The following is a 20,035-nucleotide window of genomic DNA, read 5'->3' as shown; positions in this document are numbered from 1 at the left end:
GACTACGATTTAGAAGAATTAAAATGATAAAGAACCTTAATTATACAAGTAACCTACACACAATCAAAATCAATTGGATTTTTTAAAAAATTCTTTCAACATCTATAGATAGATATGTAGCCTGGGGCAATTATTTTGGATTTTCTTTTAAATGGTATTGTCTGAATTTAGATATTTAAAAAAATAATAAAGAAATAGAACTCATGTAAGGGACAAAATGGAGGATTGTTGTTAGGCTGTCAACTGCAGCTTTTTGTCTAGCTTCCCACAATAGTTAGTTTTAGTATTGTAGTAGACCAGGGGTTCTCAACCTGTGGGTCGCGATCCTCTTGGGGGTCGATTGACGATTTGCCAGGGGTCGCCTAAGACCATTGAAAAAAAGGATTGTTATTGTCTATTCTTCTATTGCTGTATGTGTGTGTGTGTGTGTGCGCGCGGGGGCTCGCGGCGGAGTGGGGGATTTTAAAAATGGGTCGTCAAGCATAAAAGGTAGAGAACCGCTGTAGTAGACCAAGATATACCTTGGGAGTATAATCAGTGTATCAGGTGGAACAGATGAAGACATTAAACGTCGTATAAATCTTGCGCGTCAGACATTTGCACACCTATGGCTGCCTGGTCGTGCGGTTTGCGCGCTGGACTGTCGTTCGGATTTATCGACGGTCGAGGGTTCAAGCCCTGCCCGCTCCCATCCCCCGTCGTCCTGCGGGAGGTTTGGACTAGGAAGTAAACTATCTTCAACTCTGAAGGAACATCCGAAACATGTAAAACAAAAACCTAAAACCAACCTGGAAATCTCCCCACATCTCTAACAAGAGTAAATTAAGAATCTATAACTCTAATGTCAAGGCGGTCCTATTGTATGGTTCTGAAACATGGAGAACAACTGAAGCAACAACAAAAAAAAAGTACAGATCTTCATCAACAGATGTCTGAGAAATCTCTTGAAAATACACTGGTACCACAAAGTAGAAAATATCACACTGTGGGAGATGGGTGAACAGAGAAATACAGAGGTGCAGATCTTAGAGAGGAAGTGGAGAAAAGATACCAACAACAAGAGCTAGACCAGTGGTTCTCAACCTGTGGGTCGAGACCCCCCTTGGGGGTCGATTGTCCATTTGCCAGAGGTCACCTAAGACCATCGAAAATATGGATTGGTATTGTCTACTCTTCTATTGATGTATGTGTGTGTGTGTGTGGGGGGGGGTCGCGGCAGAGTGGGGGATTGTAAAAAGGGGTCGCCGAGCTTAAAAGGTTGAGAACCGCTGAGCTAGACAGACCTTAGAGTGGAACCCCCAGGACCACAAAACATATGGGAAGACCAAAAAGAACGTGGCGACGCGGTGTACTAGAAGAAGCTGAGAAGCCATTAATAAAACTAGCAAGAGACCGTGGAGCGTGACGTGTTCTTACCGAGACCCCAGGTTCCATGAGGAACACAAAGGAAAGATGCTGATGATTGGAGATTTTCATGCATGGCGGATAATCTATCCATTGCAAGCTTTTTGGTGTATACGGTGTAAAGTCACATGATACAGTCTGAGAAATAGTCAGCACTGCAGTATCAAATTATTTTTAAAGCTTTTATTTACCTGGCATTTTTTTTTTGTAGTTCAACTGAGCGCCCTTGACCTTGATTAGTTTATCATGAAAAACTACGAGTGTTTATTCTTTTTCCTACGTCAGTGTTGTATAGTCTTGTCTCTGTCAATTTTTCATTTCTTTGTAAAATGTCTTTAGGTGTATATTTGAAGCTCTAATACTTGTTAAGTTTTTATCCCCAACTCTTGATATTTATTTGTTCTGCCAGGACCTATATATCAAGTAGGTGCCAACTTTTATACTTGTAAACATTTGTTTTATATTGTATCGTTTTCGTAGCATTCATACTATAAAGTTTGATAACTAGGGTTTACATAAATGTATAGTTTATTTATGTAGGCTATAATAATTCATTTCATGAGCACCGCATGTAATATAACATTTAATAAGATCCAGAGAATATGAATTTATATTACATCTGATCCTGACAACAATGGTGTCCACAGTTGTATAAAGTACTTAAAATATTTAAGAACTTGAATATTTTGTGTAACAGAAAAAAAACTATTTTCAGCCTCCAAATAAAACAAACTCTCTTATATACCAAGATTTTCAAAATGTCTTGCTCCACTCACTATGAGATACAAGAATCTATCCACTTCTCCCAAATCAAAATCGAAACAAATAAACAATGAACAACTCTGTATTCAACCTGTAAATCGAGGACCCACTCTCCTCAGCTGAAGTTAACAAGAGACATAAACAATGGCGCTCACTCCTGGCACTAGACTTCCTAGACTTTGATTCATATCTCATGTCCTTGCCTTTACAACTGGATGTTAACCATTTTTACCCATAATTCTCATAACTATAAACGGAAGCAGAGCAATTTTTCCCGGCATGCAATGCAAGTTATCTTATAAGAACTTAAAAGTGTTTTAAGTAAACAGCTTGCAGTGTTAACATCTCACGCGCAATCCACCTCAATTAGCTGAAGTATTGATAATTGGTTTGCACCAAACGACAAAGTGACCAAACAAATCGCTGTGTTCTCAGAGAAGGAGGGGGAAGATGGGGGAGTGTTGATGCACAGATCGTATGCTGAAATCTATTTCAATCTTTATTAAAAAATGGTCGAGTGATTTTTAGCCTATAATCTTGTTGACTTTGTGCTCAGTATGTCGATATGTCGGTCTCGAAAAAGCGCCGGATAAAAAAAACAACAAATGTTTCCAGGCTAGTTCACTTCTTGTTTGTGAAGGTGTGTAAGTGTGTGTGTGTGTGTAAGTGGGGGAGGAAGAAGAGGCTTCATGAAGGAAAACGTCATTGCTATTAATAGTCCATAGTGGTCAGTAGCCAGATTCAAACCAGGAGTCTTCAGTTCACTAACTCCATATAATATCTGCGTTTCCCAACTTGGGACCTGAGGGTATGGGTATAGTAGAGGGTGCATGGCTCAGCGGTAGGCGAAATATAAAGGGAGAGAATATGCGCTACAAACTGAAAAGAAATGGCGGAAACACTTAAGTATTTCTGTGTTTCTGTTTTAGATGTGGGACAGAAGTCAAAGAATATGTGAGAAATAACTGAAGAAGGTTGAGAACATTTGCTGAGTAGAAAGAGTGAACAAAAAACTACAAATGCGTGTTCATTTTATTAGATTTAATCAGCAGAACCATAGATCGATTTGCACAAACTATTGTTGTGTGCATCAGTTTGATTAAATTTTGAGATCCACTGAACCTTTTTAAAATCTGCATAGCAACAGCTTTCCGCTAGTTTCGCTTGTGATAAGACAGATTAAGGCAATTATAAAAGATTTTTTTTCTAATTAGTAGTGGCCTACGACATAGATGTTTACAGTACTTTGACTTGAAGATAAGATTATTGATCGTGCTACTAATATCGAGGTCTGTTCACAAAGTGACCTCAGTCGGACTCCAGCTCGAGCCATCATGGCTTGGTCAGACACATCGACCTACGGCTTGTGGGCCACTTTTTGTGGTCTTCTGGCCGTAGTCCATGCAGGAGTTATGATGGTAAGTGGCTGCATTCCATTAATCATATCGATTTTTGATAAAATAAGCATTTTAAATAGATAATGTGTGTTGGGTTGTTTATAACTTTTAACTTTTTCGTAAAAGACCTTGTTGAAGAGGCTGAGATTGTTTTTTTAAAACATGCTGAAAATCGTACATATTAGCCTACAGTACGCACGAGTTGGAGGCGTGGTGGCTGAGCGGTAAAGCACTTGGCTTCCGAATCGGGGACCGGGGTTCGAATCCTGGTGAAGACTGGGATTTTAAATTTCGGGATCTTCGGGCGCCTCTGAGTCCACCCAGCTCTAATGGGTACCTGACGTTAGTTAGGGGGAAAGAAAAGACGGTTGGTCGTTGTGCTGGCCACATGACACCCTCGTTAACCGTAGGCCACATAAAAAGATGACTTTTACATCATTTGCCCTATAGACCACAAGGTCTGAAAGGGGAACTTTACTTTTTACGCATGAGTAGGCCTTCTTGAAGTATTGGCCTGGCAATATTGTGTTTTTAACATTAGGATTTAAACAAAGTCACGTATAAAACATCGAAGGGATGCTCCACCAAAAGATCGTCACCCAAGAGACAACTCCACCATAAGATCGTCACCCAAGAGACAACTCCACCATAAGATCGTCACCCAAGAAATAACTTATCTATTCGAAAATAAAGTAAAAAAAACAGGCGCCCCAAATGTGCACGCCACAGCTCAGTATTCTCCTCAAGTAAACGATTGAGTGCCAAGTGACACACAGACATGTTGACCGGCACCTTCGACGTCACGGAGGTCACGTGTTGACTCGCCCCCCCCCCCAAGTAATACACTGACACATTGACTTCGCCCCCCCCCTTTTCCAGTAACACACACGTACACATAGACTCGCCCCACCCCCACAACGCCCCATTAGCAAATGGTCTACGTAATTCGGACTAAAGTGTTACTGTTTCATTCCTATGGTACAGCACGATATGAGATGTAGCTAAGTCATCCATACTTGAAAATGAAATGGCTCAGAATTTGCCATCTTATAGCCAAGGCAAAATGAAAAACGTGCTCATTTACTTAATCCATTATCTGTTCTAAGGAAGTCTTTTTTTGGTGAGCTAAAAGGTGGTCGACGTAACAGAGGCGCCCCACGGAAACGCTTCAAAGACCTGCTTAGGCGTCAACTTTCCTTGGCTGACATAGAAGAGAGCACCTGGCTGCATGCGGCCTCAGAACGAGACAGCTGGAGGTCACTCACGAAGGCCGCGGGATACACATTTGAGACCAAAAGAAAATCTGCTGCCGAGGACAAACGCAGACGGCGAAAAGAAAATCTAAATCGACCGCCTGTGGACAATGGTTATGCTTGCCCTGGATGTGGCAAAATATATAGTTCAAAGCTGGGACTGCGCAGCCACGGGAAATACTGCATTCCTCACTAATCTTCGGACTCGAAGACTAGCCTTATTATTATTAGTATCTGTTCTAAGTCTCAACAATCTCAGATCTTGTTAAATCAGCCAATGAATCTGACAATCGCCTATCATCCTGTTATTAGTATGTTTCACAAACTTTTTCTTTAACGGAACACTTTGCACATTCTGAGTATTTAGCGGAACACTTTTGCTTCTTTTTTTTAAGAGAGATTAATATACGTGCTGGCCTAATAGTTGATTATTCCAGTAGTTTGTGAAACACCTAATTAGGCCTTGGGGAACACTAGAGTTCCGCGGAACACAGTTTGGGAAACACTGTGTTGTTAGATCGTATCCTCTTGTTGTCTTATACAATACAGACAGGGATTGTGCTGCTGAGACTCAGTCGGGTCTTTCCTTGTCGAATTTGTTTAAAAAAAAAAAAAACTCTGTATAGAGCAGGGGTTCTCAACCTGTGGATCGCGACCCCTTTGGGGGGGTCGATTGATGATTTGCCAGGGGTCGCCAAAGACCATCGAAAATATGGATTGTTATTGTCTACTCTTCTATTGCTGTGTGTGTGTGTGTAAATGGGGGTTTCGCGGCAAAGTGAGGAATTGAAAAAAGGGGTCGCCGAGCTTAAAAGGTTGAGAACCGCTGGAACCCAGCAATGGAATTGAGATGCTACAGAAGGATCCTAGGTTCACATTCAAAGACCGCATCACAAACCAAGAGATTAGAGACAGGGTTACTGCAGCGATCGGACCACAGGATGACCTGCTAGCTATATTTAAAAATACGCAAGCTTTAAATCTATGGCCATATTACAAGATATTTGGGGCTCGCAAAGACCTTCCTTCAGGGAACAGTACCAGGAAAAAGAAGAGGCAGACAGAGAAAGTGATGGGAGGACAACATAAAAGAATGGACGGGACTGCCTTTGAAAGTTTTTTTTTAAACTAAGGCAAAAAGAGAGGAATGGAGAACGGTCGACGAGTCTTGCATGGTGCCCCAACGGTCCAATAGACTAAGCGATAGGCAAAGGTAAAGGAAATAGATGTGCGACTGTGAAACTATGCGCTGTGTTTGTAGTTTGTGTCTGTCTGTGTCGCTGTCTGTGTGTGAGCGGGTGGGTGGGTGGGTGTGTCCTGCATTGTCATGTTCTAAAATACTCCTTTGTACTTTCAGGACTGTAACCAGCCAGCCAATGACAACAGAACCATTTACGACTTCTCTTTAAAGAACGTTCACCAAAATGTGACAATTAACCTTAGCGACTACAGAGGAAAGGTAACACAGCACAGACCTATATATATATATATTATAATGTTGTGGGCTAATCTTTTATCTGACTTCACTTCTATCGCATTAATTACTCCACATTAGCCACAGAACATTACAGGTTGATAATATACTTAATAAAAGAAATTTCTATAAATCAAATAAGAACATAAAACTAAAATGTCATGTGAAGATTAGTCTCCGGACTTGGTTGTCTGTTGATAAACTTTGAGTCCATGTGATGAATAGTTAATGTAATTAATAGTTTAAACATTCCTTTCTAGTTAATATTTCTCATTTTCCCCCCTTTAGATAAGAAAAACATTTTATTTAACTTTGACGTTATATCATTAATTTTTTTTTTACACAAATCTGGATCAAGCGTTTTCAGCTTGTCAGTCATGTCCCAACTTGTCTGTGTTGCAACTTATTCTGTAATTTGCAAAAAAAAAATAAAAAAATACATTATTTGCATAACATCCTGTTAAAATAAATAAATAAATAATTATAAGATTATCTATATTATAAAGTAGAATGTGAGGTGTATGTATGTATGTATGTATGTATGTATGTATGTATGTTACTTATAGACATCAAAAGCGCTTGACCAATCTTGATAAAACTAGGCAGGAATGTTCTTTGGGTACTAACTTAGACCGTAGTGTATGTATTGTAGCCCTAAAACAAACTTATGACCCTCAAAAAAAATAAAGTTTTGCGCACTTTGCGCATATAAATTTTTACTTTGACACATGAAAAGACAAAAGAAGATCCATTGATTTCATTATATAATAAAATTAATCTTCAATTTTGTGTTTCAAAAGCATTTTTTACATTAATTAGTTCCTTATATCTGTGATTACAGATTTCCTGACGAACATTCTTTCATTAGACAATAGCCTACCGTAATGAATCGCGTACTAAATATTAATTCGTTTAATTGTTTACTTTATAATCCCATCCCTAGATCTAAAACTCTAATTCAACTCTAAGATGATAAAACTTCTCTTCGCACAGATAGTTTTATACTTTAACACATAAACATATTAATTAAAGTCCATTCATTTCATATTTTGATCAAATAAACATTCAAATTTGGTTTTCTTAAGCTCCATTTATTTACGAAAGCTGCGAAGCCGAGTTAAAGGCCTAGATCTATATTCATTCATGAATCGCGTACTAAAAATTATTTCGTTTAATTGTTCACTTTATAATCCCATTCATTTAACAAAGCTATCGCTCTTTTCGTTTTTAATAGATATGAATGTATCGGCTTCGGGTAATCCCATTTTCGCAAACCTAATTTTATTTTCGTAGCGAAAGAGAAAAAACTTGAAAGGATCATTAGTTAAGTTTAACATACATCTAAATCCAATCCACTAGATTAGTAAACACAAACTTAGGCCCGCAGGCCGCGGGTATTGTCTGGCGAACTTCCTTTCATTAGACATTACCAAATGGTTACACATTAACAGTGATTAACACATCTCTCTACTGAGTCTTTTCCTAGGCCTAGGTTTAAAACTCTTATTGAACTCTAAGATGATAAAACTTCTTTTCGCAAAGATAGTTTTATGCTTTAACACATAAACATACTAATTATTGTCCATTCATTTCATATTTTAATCAAATTAACATTCAAATTTGTTTTTCTAAAGCATTTTTAATACATTCGTTCGCTGTTCGCTAAATAAAGCTGCGTAGCCGTGTTGAGATAGGCCTATATTCATTCATGAAAAAAGGTTACGCATGCGCAACACAGAATGAACTCTATAAAATCCTCTAGATTAGTGTAGATTTAGATCTATGTCTACCTCAAGATCTATTTTATACTGTAACACATGAACATACAAAATTAAGTCTATTCATCTCAAATTTTAATCAAATATATGTAGGCCTACAAGCAAATGTTTTAATTTGAAAAAATGGATTTAAGCCTATTAGCTATTTTGATTTCATAGCTTCATTCACACTATTTTTACATTGACACATTCGCTTTACTTATTACATTATTATTTCGTTTAATTGTTTACAAAACACTCTCAGTGACTATATCAACAGTAATGCGCAAATAAAGACCCGCGGGTCGCGGGTAACATATGTCTAGTAATAAATAAATAAATAAATAAATGCCTGTCATAAAGATTTTATTTCATTTATTTGTAATTGGATGATATGTATTTATGTATATCCAAGAATATAATATACTGTAACATATTATAACATACTTTTGTTTCATGATTAAACATATAGCTCTAATACTGCAAATCAGATATTTACTTCAGGTCTATAATGATAATAATGTAACATTAGCGAAAGCACAGTTACTTATACATAGGAACGAAAACAGTTTACTGTTGAGGGGGGGGGGCATAGTGAGGAGTTGTAAAAAGGGGTCGCCGAGCAAAAAAGGTTGAAAACGGCTGTTCTACCCGGTGCACCTTTATTCAAACTTCCCATGACCTAAAACAAAATATTTGAGTGTTTCTCCAGTACTGGTTACAACTAGGTGTTGGTTCACTAAAAAGTCCGTATTTCATAAGATTGTTATTCAAATGTGACAATTTGCATTACATTGCATTAAGAAATGGTTAATCTATAAATTTTGATATTTTGAGCTCATAAGGTGCTAGGGAAATATTGAAATTGTAAAAAATGTGTGAAATTACTACCCAAAATGGCAGCTTTTGATGTAACACGGAACACCATGGTATGATTGAATTAATATCGTACTAAAACCAAGGGGCATAAAACTTCCATCTTTGTTGGAATATGTTAACAAGATCCTCATATTTCAATGTCATTATTTAGTTTTTCTCAAGGTTATCAAAATATTGATTAAACACGGCCACAAAAAGGCGTTTGAGGCGCATCGCGATGTGTCCCACTTTATACGGAATTACAATCCTCTATGAATTGTAAACAAGAAATAAATAATACGCTCAACATTGCATTTCTGTTACAACAAGCATTAAAGATTTCTTTTAAAGTATTTTTTTTGTTAAAAGCTTTCTAAACATGCATAACGAGCTTAAAATAGGTCGAGGTGTCCCAGATGAAGCGCCTGTGCTGCGTGTGTTAAGAATGGGATTATTTTTCCCACAACACTACTTTTTATGAATGAGAGTTCTTTTGAGCATCACAGGTATTGTGTAGAACAAAAGAAGTGCCGTTTCCGCTGGAAATACTAGCGTAGTAATTAACAGGAGTACGTAAACAATAGCGTGTCCCACAATTAACCATTGATGCGCCTCAAGCGTCGACACGATCAATCGCCGGCAATCTTGCACAAAAACCTCATTTAATCTGTTTTTTGTGATCTTTTGTGAATCAACAACCCATCAGGTACGTAGATATTTCATTATTCTACTGAAATTTAAGCTTATTACAAATAAGTTTGATTGCAATATCCAAATCGAAGTGCTTTTTTTATTACGAGGTTACTAAATTTAACCATTCAATCATGACGTCACGTGAAGCGTCTTGAACACAATTTAGTCTTAAATCGTAAAGTTAATCAATTTTAAAGCCTGTTACTAAACAAAAAGTTTATATTTCTAAAACAATTATGTTGATGTAATAGTAGACGTGTGTAGCGATTTAAAATAATTAATTTGTTTTTATTTTGAGAAGTAAATTGGATTAGGCGTTGAGGCGCTCCTTGGGACCCCGTGCTGGTGTTTTCCATGCATAAATTATGGCGTCACATGTAGCGTCTAATGCGAGTTCAGGATTTGTTACGTTTTCTGTATTCATGGAAGTTTTAATTAAGATTAAATGATTTTAATATATGTAATAAACTATTTTCATAATTAATCATTTTAAATGAACATTTTTTGACATCTTTTATTATATATTTTTTGTAATTTTACTTTACATCGTTTGGGGCGTTTCAGTGGACACTACTCCGTTTGTTTACAAATGGTGTCCTAGTTTGCGTCTGTTAAGTCCAAATAGATTTTAGTGATAGTTTGTTAAAGATTTTACAGTGTCAGATAATATTAGCTACATCTAAAAGAAATAAAGCGGTACTGTTTAAGAAATATTAAATAATTAAAATTTACTTATTACTGTAAATAAGATTTAGAACTATTAGATCTTTCGTTTGAGGCGCATCTCGGACACTTGTCTTTAAAACTTTAAAGAGCTTAACTCTAGATCTAGAAATCTAGACTGATTAGACCTCTAGACCTAAATCTAGATTTACTCTAGATCTAGATCTAATTATGTAATTCATTATCTAGATTTACTCTAGATCTAGACCTAGATCTAGATCTAATTATGTAATTCATTATATTATAGCTAGATTTACTCTTGAGTCTTGATCTAGACCTAGAGTAGAGTAGAATAGTCTAGTCAGTCTAGATCTAATTCAATATCTAGATTTAGATCTAAACTAGATTATTAGATTAGAAATCATTAGATCTTTTATGAATCTAGACTAGTGACTCTAGACTAGATCATTTATGACTAGATTTAGAATCTAATTTTAGATTTAATAATATATTTTTCTTTAAATTGACCAGTATCTAGAAAAATATCTAGAGACTAGATCTATATTATAGACCTATTCTATATTAAAATGTAGATAGTATCTAAAACAAAGTTTGGTTTAACCTGCACTTAATTTCCATTGTATTGTTTATACAGTATATTCAATTATATTGTATTCAGTTCTTTCAGTCTACCACTGAATGATTATAACTTAAGTTAATATAATTAACAGTACTAGTCCTATACTATTGATTGAGTCTATCCCTATCAAGCAATTATGGGCATTACTAGACTAGATTTAAATAATGCACCAATATATAATATATTATATGTTTATGAAATTTATTAGTAGGCCTATATTATATATAATAGATCTATTTATTTAGATACTTATACATTTTTTATAAATTACAGATTTCAGTAATGGAGTATCTGTTAGAGTTTCAAGGCGTCTACAAGCCAAGAAAGACTCTAAATTTACAAGCATCAAAGCCTGAGTCTCTAACACGTGTTGCTGTTTTAGAGCAGAGAGAAAAGGAAAGGTTGAGAAAAGCTGCATACAGGGCCTAGTTAAGCCCACATGAAAAAGCTTGGATAAACAGAAAACGCAAAGAAAGAAAACAGCAAGCTAATAGTCCACTTAATGTCATCTCAGCAGAGGTTGGTGAATCACTAGGTACTGGATTCCAGACTCCAGTGGCAAAAAGAATGGCTGTTTCAAGGGCTTTGATGAAATTGCCTAGGTCACCCAAGAAATATGCTGCAGTTTTTGATGGTCTCACACAAATATGCTCCCCAAGAAAAAGTAAAAGCTGTCCATGACATACGCTTTCTGCGCCTACCTGAGAGAAGAAAGCTCATCCTTCTAAACAACATTAAAGAAAGTATCAAAACCTAACTACACTCCACCAGCAAAAAAAAAAGTCAGATGTCTAGTGCTCATAGACAAGTACTCTGCAGTATCCTTAGTAAGTACAACAAACTCAGAGGTTGTGCTACTCATTTCTAACATTTGGTCAAGAAGTTTTATGTCCAAGTGCAAATCAGAACAAATTGCAAGAAAAAAAATGACGTGATTGCATTGCACAAAATGCCTTGGAAACAATATTCATTTTTTACAGTAGAGGGAACTGATCCCTCTCAATCATCTGTTAGTGCTCAAACAGGAAAACGTTTCATGCAAAAGCTACTTAACATAAGATGCAGTCTTGCTTATGTGAGTTGTGTTTGAAGATTTTTCTTTACATAGAGGGCATTAATAAATTTCTGATCAAAAAAGGACACAGAGAGCTGACATTAATAAATCCAGCTTCATCACTTGACTTAACTCTATGCCCAAGAACTAATGCCAATTGTTTTCATAAGCTGCAGTGCATTGAAAGATCATGTAGCAACTGTGGTGTGGATTTAATTAACAAGTATTGAGCCTTTAAAAGATTGCACAGATGAATTAGCAGAGTGGAGTATAGTATGTGGTCAAAGATGACGGATGAGTATGTTCAGAGTGATGGTACACTGCAAAAGGTATCAAAGTGGCGACCAGTAAATAAAGAAGGATCTTTTAATGACCTAGTGAGAGGTATTACACCTAACACTATTGCTTACAGAAATAGAAGCTGTTTCTGCTATCCATACAGAAATTCATATATATGGCAGTCAGTGCCTGCATGATGAAATATGTGGCTCTTGGAAGGTGTTCAAACTTCAGAAACAAAATGGTAAGTACTTGTATTTATTTATTTTTAAATAGCACTTTACAATTATCTGAGAAAAAAACATTATTCATTTTAAAATTACGTAATTGATTTCTAAATGAAATTGTTTCTTTTTCTTCAGTAGTGCAATCTCAGTCAAATCTTGAAGACTCTTTGGATGTCAGTCCCATATGCTCAAATTCAAAGGTAAAGAGCTTTTACATATAAACATTTTAAACATTTTCATTGAATCTTATGTTACCTGTATTGTATAAGTTGTTTTTTAATAATATACCTTGCTAAATAATTTTAGACTCATTTTAGAAGTTAAGTATTTCAGCCTCATGTTGTTGTTTTTTCAGGCCCAAACAATTTTCTTCACTCATCAAAAGTACATTGTAAATAGCTGTGTGATTGTCAAGTATGGGGAAATATTCTATCCAGGTTTAATTTTTTGCACTGTGTACCTTTTTATTTCAATAAACAAGTTCAAAGTATGTTTTAGATTGAAGTATTAACTTTTCAACATTGCTGGTAATTTTTTCTAACAGGAGTTGTGATAGAAGTCCTGGATGATCAGCGCAGAAATAATTTTTTAAAAAGGCACAGAAATTAAAGAAATATATAAATATATATCCAGAAGTGCAGGACATACAGTTAGTGTATGCAGACATGATTGTTACTGAAGTGATGTTGATACCAATGGCAATAGTTTGAGAGTGGAATGTTTTGATTTCTGAATTTGTCAAATAAAATTTGTGTACAGTTTTATGTTTTCTTTTCATTCTTTTTTTTTTCAAACCTTTTTCTGTGTGTTAAAACTAACAAAAGATATAAAATATATATTTGTCAATAATTAAAAATAATAATGATCATTCACTTGTGCACAGATAAGACAAAAATATAAACTTATAAACATTATTTTAAAAAATGGTGTCCCATGAAGCACCCGCGACATTTTGTGAAATTAAAGCAGCATTTTTACAAATGGGTACTTTATGACTAGAATAGTGAACTTAATAACAAGTCTAATGGATCACTTTAGTGCAAAAATAAAATAATTTCTATATTCTCACAGAATATCTTTTAAAAAAACTTTAACTTGTAGTGTCACAGGTGCTACGGTGTCCCAAATTTTGAATTGAGCTCAAATCCACTTTTTCTATGCAAAAGCATAAATTTCAGTATCTAAAGACTAATATCAATAAAGACAGTTATATTATGCTAAAATACAATGAATTTATCAATTGGTCGTTGTTAAATTATCAAGTGGTGTCCCGGTGATGCACCTGTGACGCAAAAGGGGGTACCCCTTGAATAGACACTGCTGTCAAAATCTACATCTTGCAATTCATTTTCTATTGATAAATTCTTAAAGTGAACTGGTTGAAGAAGTGAATACAGTTGAAATGAAACCAAAAACTTCAACTTTAATTTTTAGCATAATGTGACACTTTTTGGCACCAGTACTGGAGAAACACTCATTTGTGTGTGGCATAAACCGCTTGGATACCTGTCGCTATTGTCGCTAGTCCCCTTGTATAGAGCTTATAATTTTAACTTGTAAAATATAGACGTTACTTCAAAAAAGAAGATGATTACGTCCTACGCGTGTTCCTACATTTATCTATTAATACATGTTTACCAACGACTTACATTCTTCCAAGTCACTGGTTTTCCTGGCTGACTCAGACAACCCATTCCATGCTCTAATAGCGCTAGGGAAGAAGGAGTATTTGTACATATTTGTCCTAGCATATCGAACTGGTAGTATGCCTCTACCTTTGTGTCTTTCAGAGTATTTTATTAAATTCTGTTTTTGTATTTGAAGATTATGGTTCAGTGCTTTATGTATAATTGCTACTTTACTTTTGAGTCTTCTGTCCTGAAGGCTTTCTAAATTTAGTGATTTTACTAAAGTGTTACTGTAGTCAAATGTGAATATTCGTTTGTTATGAATCTCACTGCCCTATTTTGTGTCTGTTCCAGTTTCTCAATGTTCTTTTAAGCTGATGGGTCCCAAACATAGAATCTATAAGAAAACGGGATTTATTTGAAAAAAAAAAAAGAAATCTGAGTAATGAAGAGCCATTAATAAAAGTAATTTAATTTAAATCATAAGCTCATCGATTTCTTTGTCAATGTAAAAAGTTGCATCTCGTCCATGAGTTCCTTCCCCTTGTATTGAGCATGTAGGCGACTGACTGGAGAATTTCTGATAAACTATGCATAAAAATACAAATTTAGTCTTCTACAAATAATTTGTAAATATCTACCCGCTAGCAGGGCGTGCCTTAGGGGATTATAGATCCAGGGTGAAGTGAATTTGGTAGCCCCAAATGAAAGTAAAAAAAAAACTTCAAAGAAACAGTGGGAAAAAAATTACGCAATTTATTAAAAACCTGCCTGTGTCTATATCTAAATCAATAAGTAACTGAAATTCCGTAGTAGAGACAGATTTGGACTAATGAATATAGAGTCATAGAAGAAACAGAGTTAGACTAGTAAACATAGAGACATAGTAGAGACAGAGTTAGACTAGTAAACATAGAGACATAGTAGAGACAGAGTTAGACTAGTAAACATAGTCATAGTAGAGACAGAGTTAGACTAGTAAATACGGAGTCATAGAAAAGACAGAGTTAGACTAGTAAACATAGTGCTCTACTGTGTTTGAAATCTGAGACTGACCTAAATTTCGCAATTTTGATATATTTTTTTATTTTTAAATAATGTTCGAGGTCCCCAACAATCAGAGGCCCTATGAGGCTGCTTAGTTTGCACATGCCTAAGGCCGGCTCTGCGCTAGGATACTAGAAACCTTAATTTGCCCACTCATTTTTTCTTGCCATTGTGCACCACTGACTGTGTGGTGGTCATTGGTGCGTGAAGACATCAACACGCTTTCGACAAGTAAATGCTTTTGTTTATGTGTAATATTTAATAATATGTCTGTGGCATTTTACGTCTCGAGAGACGATCTTTTCCCTTTGCAACTTCTTGTGTGACTAAAGAGGCCAATCCTTGATACACAGCTGCGATCGCAGGTTGGGCATATATAATCACCAGGCGCCGTTGCATTTTCGCCCTTCTTTCTGCCTCTGTCGTGTATGACATCTGCAATCCGTGACCCTTCCTTTACGCTCTCTCTCCCTCTCTCCGTGTGGCTCTGTCCAGTGCCACCTCTTCCCAGTTGCCAGTGTCGATTTTGAAGAACTTAATGTCGCGTTTGCATACATCCGTATAACGTAAAAGTGGGCGACCAGCGGCTCTCCTGCCTTCTATTAGATCTCCATACAGGATGTCCTGTGGAAGTCGACCTACTGGCATTCTACGAAGGAATAATATTAACCCTTTTATGGACACACCAACAGATGTGTTTACTTTATAGATGATGTTGTCGTTTCCAGGTAGTCCTGATTGTGAACGTGGCTACTTACTGAGGCCTGACTCACCATTACTTCGGGATGAATGCACTCCAGTCCCAGTATGGTAGTCAAGGCTTCGTCATCCTAGGCTTCCCTTGCAACCAGTTTCTCAAGGTACGTAACTCTTTACTATAGATTCACACAGATTTGTCGAACTTTTTTTTTTTTACCATTCATTCCCTACTGTGTATATAATTATTGGAGATTGAGATTGTCATGATAAACTAATCAATGTCAAGGATGCTAATTTAAACTTCACAGTGGCTAATTAAATTTTAAAAAGAAATGAATTTTAATTTAAATAATATCTCAATGCGTAGCAGTTCATCTTAGTATCAAATCTCCTTGTCTTTTTTTCTGCTGGGTAGTAGCCCTTTCATCTTACATAAATTTCAGATCCAAGAGTGAAAGTATAATAAAGTCCCCTTTCAGACCTTGCGATCTATAGGGCAGATGATATTAAATTCATCTGTTTCTTTGACCAACGGTTAAAGAGGGTGTAATGTGGTCAGCACAACGGCCAACCGCCTTTACTTTTCTCCAACTCAAGTCAAATACCCATTAGAGCTGGGTGAACTCAGGGGCGCCCAAAGAATCCAGAAATTCAAAATCCCAGTCTTCACACAGGATTCAAACCCAGGACCCCATGTTCGGTAGTCAAGGGGCGCCACGCGCAGAAAGGCGCCCAAAAAATACAATTATTGTAGATATTTTAGTTAGGTAATACATTCTAATGTTAATATTATTTTTAAATGCTTTTTATTGATAAACCTATTTTTATGTGTGATGTTCGTGGGGGAGGGGGGGGGTCAATAAAGTTTCTTGCCCCGAGCGCAGGTTTTGCTCACTACGCCCCTGATTTGAGTCCTACTTGAATGGAATATAGAGACCTATAAGAAATATTGTATGCCTTTTATGGTATAGCCATATCTTCTTATAAAATACAAACGTTACTTTAAAAAGTCATGCATGTTAACCAATGACCTGGCTAGCTCAGGCAATCCATTCCATGCTCTAATAGCACTAGGGAAGAAGGAGCATTTGTACACATTTGTCCTAGCCTATGGAACGGGGGATGTTCCTTTATCTTTGTGTCTTTCTGAGCATTTTATTAGGTTTTGTTTTTGTGTTTACTTTTGAGTCTTCGCGCCTAATTGAATGGAATATAGAGATCTAAAAGAACTATTTTATGCATTATATTGTATAGCCTTGGTGTTTTAATTATTGTCTCTGTTTGAATTGTTTCCATTTGCAGCAAGAGCCTGGAGCCAATGGAACAGAAATTATGAATGGTATCAAGTATGTCCGCCCTGGTGGAGGATTTGTGCCAAACTTTCAAATTTTTGAGAAAATAGATGTGAATGGAGCACAGGAGCATCCACTCTTCACTTATTTGAAGGTAAACACGAGTTGTGTGCCTTTGTTTTCAACACTGGTGATAAGTGTGGCGAAGTGATTGAAAAAAACAACTTGATTCTAGATCAAAATCTATAAGTTTGAAGTCGACAATATTCAAAATGTTTTTTTTTTAATCTTCGCCAAATTCGTTGGCTTAATTCGGTCATAGATATTTAATAAAATACATAACTATCAGGGCAAACTTTAGGCCGATATGACTGATTTCCCTCTAACGGGCCACGCGCCTGGCAGGGGCCGAACAGATCACATGAAACATATCACTATACGTTACAGGCTTTTAAAGATGAAAGAAAAGAAAGTAAAATGAATTAAGCCAGAATGAATTATGTTCTGTTCCTGTTCAAGACATTGAAACTGATAGAATGTAGATTGTAGCGCATTAGAAAGTATGACATTTGAATATATAGGTCATGACTTTTTTTTCTCTTTTAATACTATTCGCACAATTATTCTCAGTGTTTACAATTTAATGACACACTGTTCTGTTTCCTACCAGAGTTACTGCCCTCCTACAGTGGTATCCTTCAATCCATCCATTCTGTTCTACACGCCAATCAAAGCCAGTGACGTAGCTTGGAACTGGGAATCATTTCTGATTGGTTACGACGGGAAAGTGTCCAAGAGAACTATTCCTCAAACAGATCCAGACAAGTTGGCAGCAGATATTGAATCTGAGCTAACGCGTGCCAAAAGTGCTATCATAGGATAGCCAAACTACACCTTTTTTTTTCTATCTTCTTTTTAACTTTGATTGTTTAAAGATAAATAATTGAATGTTAATTGTAAGAACTACTTACAAATAATTAAGATTTAATTTTCTTTGTTTAATGATCTTTTATAACTCTAGTAGAAAGAGATCACTATATAAAAAAAAAAGAAATTTAATTTCCAACAAAAGTAAACTGTCTTGTAGAAGAGTAACATAAAAGGAAGCAAGGGAGGTAATTATCAATATCATTAATCCATTTGGAGTTCCTTTCTCTTGACACACAGATTATAATAGACTATTAAAAACAACTCTAAGAATATTTATACACAAGAAGTCAGAAAGAGCATAAAGACGCCAATAAACATGAACAGCAGTGTGAATTTTGTTTTAGTGTGTACTTTGACTTTTCGGTGAATAAAGTTTTTTTTCTTGAAAATGTAATGACGCGCTTTCTATAAACAGCTTTCATTGGCTGATGGATTGCGCTGACACATTGTTGACGTCATCAAGACTTGTGCATTCGTCTGGTGATCAATACAATGGCATTTTCTGTTGTTAAAAACAAAGGAAACTTTACTCACCGGAACAAACAATGTTGCAATTTACAATTTTAGTCTAATAATAATACTTTGTTAAATTGTTAGTTACATCCTAAATCATTGTATGTATGTCTCCTTCAATAAAAATCGTCTTTCTACAAAAACTTTTGATTCCATGATTTAAAACAAGTAAAGATGTGTTCGAATGTGGTTATTGATTGTTTATTTTTACAAAGCTTATATCAACTCACTATATCTGTCTCTGTTTTGGACTTGGTATTTCTTCCACATTCATTCTCGGATCAATTTGAAACTTTGCGCACAATTACTTATTGGCATAGGCAAGACGTGAATCAATAAACAAAGTCACTCAAATAAGTCCATTAATTAATGGTAATTAATTTTGTTTTATACGAAAAAGGGAAATAAATCCTTCAGTATTCACAGATATAGCTAAATATATATTGACAGATATAATTATAAGTGCGTAGTTCATCCCCTTAGATGATATTTTTTTTTAGGAATTTTTATATTTTGCTTGTTTAACTCTTTCTCTCCTAATCGACGATACCATCGTTGATTTGACCACATGAAATTAAATTAATGTTTAATTTTATAAACTTGACTTTGTGTTACATAAAAAGAGCATGCATTTCTCTTTAATTCTATACCAAATAAAGCATTTTCTGATAACAACCAACAAAGCTATTGAAGCTTAATCATAACAGTGTAGTGAAATAGTAATGAGCATAAATGAAGAATTCCATCTGAATGTGCAAAAATAATTATGGAGAGAAAGTGTTAAGACATCAGTTCAATAATATTTAATGTAAACAAAAATTAGACACTCATTTGGAGCACCCTCAAGTGGTGGCCCGCAGGGATTTTCACATTTTGACTCCACCTCCCACCACCCTTGCTACGCCACTGGCTTATTGGCCTATTGTGTGTGTGTTTATATATATATATATTATAGTTATAGTCATTAGTTATAAGCTCAAACGCATGCAAGACATCAATAAATAGATAGCAGAAGTAACTCTGAAAGTGAAAAGTCTCCCAAAGACTGTCCCATGGTCTTTGGCTCATCAGATTTTACTTCTGAAAGTTACAAGACTTACTAATCACCCAAATCCATAGTAACTGTATCAAACGCATGCAAGATATCAACAAATAGATAGCAGAAGTAACTCTGAAAGTGAAAAGTCTCCCAAAGACTGTCCCATGGTCTTTGGCTCATCAGATTTTACTTTTGAAAGTTACAAGACTTACTAATCACCCAAATCCATAGTAACTGTATCAAACGCATGCAAGATATCAACAAATAGATAGCAGAAGTAACTCTGAAAGTGAAAAGTCTCCCAAAGACTGTCCCAAGGTCTTTGGCTCATCAGGTTTTACTTCTGAAAGTTACAAGACTTACTAATCACCCAAACCCATAGTAACTGTATCAAACGCATGCAAGACATCAACAAATAGATAGCAG

The 20,035-nt window shown here is 35.8% G+C and overlaps 1 long non-coding RNA gene and 1 pseudogene across 2 annotated transcripts; both read left to right on the top strand.

Annotated features, from left to right (window-relative positions):
- Positions 1 to 3,429: 3,429 nt before the first annotated feature.
- LOC106070504 (glutathione peroxidase-like) lies at positions 3,430 to 18,572 on the top strand (annotated as a pseudogene).
- Positions 8,731 to 13,222, top strand: LOC129924422 (uncharacterized). 2 transcript variants are annotated; one of them, XR_008776366.1, is made up of 5 exons: positions 8,731 to 9,611; positions 11,175 to 12,478; positions 12,597 to 12,661; positions 12,817 to 12,898; positions 13,006 to 13,222. It is a non-coding gene; the product is annotated as an uncharacterized LOC129924422 (long non-coding RNA). The 2 variants fall into 2 exon arrangements; XR_008776367.1 differs by having other exon boundaries at positions 8,731 to 10,058.
- Positions 18,573 to 20,035: the final 1,463 nt, after the last annotated feature.

This window comes from Biomphalaria glabrata, chromosome 2, assembly GCF_947242115.1.
Source record: "Biomphalaria glabrata chromosome 2, xgBioGlab47.1, whole genome shotgun sequence".
NCBI classification, from domain to species: Eukaryota; Metazoa; Mollusca; class Gastropoda; family Planorbidae; genus Biomphalaria; species Biomphalaria glabrata.
Note: the sequence above shows the minus strand (reverse complement) of the source record. Positions and strands in the feature narration are given on the sequence as shown.